Source organism: Anabas testudineus, chromosome 4, assembly GCF_900324465.2.
Source record: "Anabas testudineus chromosome 4, fAnaTes1.2, whole genome shotgun sequence".
Classification (NCBI taxonomy): Eukaryota; Metazoa; Chordata; class Actinopteri; order Anabantiformes; family Anabantidae; genus Anabas; species Anabas testudineus.
In genome coordinates, this window is record NC_046613.1 from 16,161,716 (window position 1) to 16,162,977 (window position 1,262).

Consider the following 1,262-nt stretch of genomic DNA (forward strand, 5'->3'; position numbering starts at 1 on the left):
CTCGCCGGGATTGAGCGCTGAGAGGAGAGGGAGCGCACAGAAAGGCGTCATGTGAGGAGAGGAGAAGCGCGCCATTGGCCAAGCGGGCGCAAGCATGACGCGGCTGCTCCGTGCGCCATTGGCCCAGGACTGGAGCGGAGGCGCCTCCTCACTTGGCTGTGCGCAAGAATGTGAGTGCGACTTACTGTTCATAATTTTCAGCAGCCAGAGGAGGAGGAGGGGGGGGGGGGCATTAAGTAACAAATTGTTCCAAACATCTTCTGTTTTTTTTTGTCATCGACGCACAGAGCTAATCGGAGGGCAGCGAAGACAAATGCGCATATTCTGTTTCCTGTCTATGAAAAGGAGGCGCAAATGAAAATGCATGTGTGTCAATGTGAAAACCAGAACGCTTCAGTGTTTAAAATGGCAAAATGAAGAATGTAACTGAAAGTGAACCATGATAAAATACAGCAACAGAGCGTTAAGTGTAGTCATTAAGACGACATTTTCACACAGATGATAGTAATTTCTTGTAAGTCGGACTAATTCCTTTCCATAAATGTGGCCACACATAACCATTTGAGTGGTTTGTTTTTCAAATGATGCAGCAACAATAGCTTTTAATGTGAAATATTGTTATGTGAAGGCAAAGAACAAGGTTATATCCCATTTTTTTAGTGCAAAAGGTTCAAGGGCAGGTTTATACTCAATTGCACAATATCACATTGTCTAATTTTGGCTCAAGTAGTTTGATTTAGTGCACTTTCCTAGTTCATTGGCTGAATAACAAGCTAATAATAAGTTTTACTAAGATGATACTTAATAAAGTATTAAATACAGACGGGCCTCACATGCAAGTCAGGAGAAGAGGGGGAAACACACATTACGCAAGAAAACCTGTGGTTTTAATAAACATCACCAAATAGATCAATTACACTGCATTTTCACAATCACTTCAAAATAAAGATAATGGGTTGATGTTGGGTGTTTTCTTGTTGCTTTCCAGCAGCTGCACAATTGTTTGATAAGAGTTGAGTCAACCTTATACATAGATGTGATTCATTATTTAGGAGATGAGCTAATTGAAGGGAGGAGGTCAGTCTACATGTTTTTGGGAGTAACAGCGGATACATCCTTTATGATGATCTCATTTACATTTAAAGAAACAAAGGGAGCATGATACGTGTCATATATTTACGTTGTTCTACCTTCTTTTGTATTTCCACATTGATTTTCTGCACAGTTGGACTTCACAGAGAGCAACAGCACATAAAAGAACA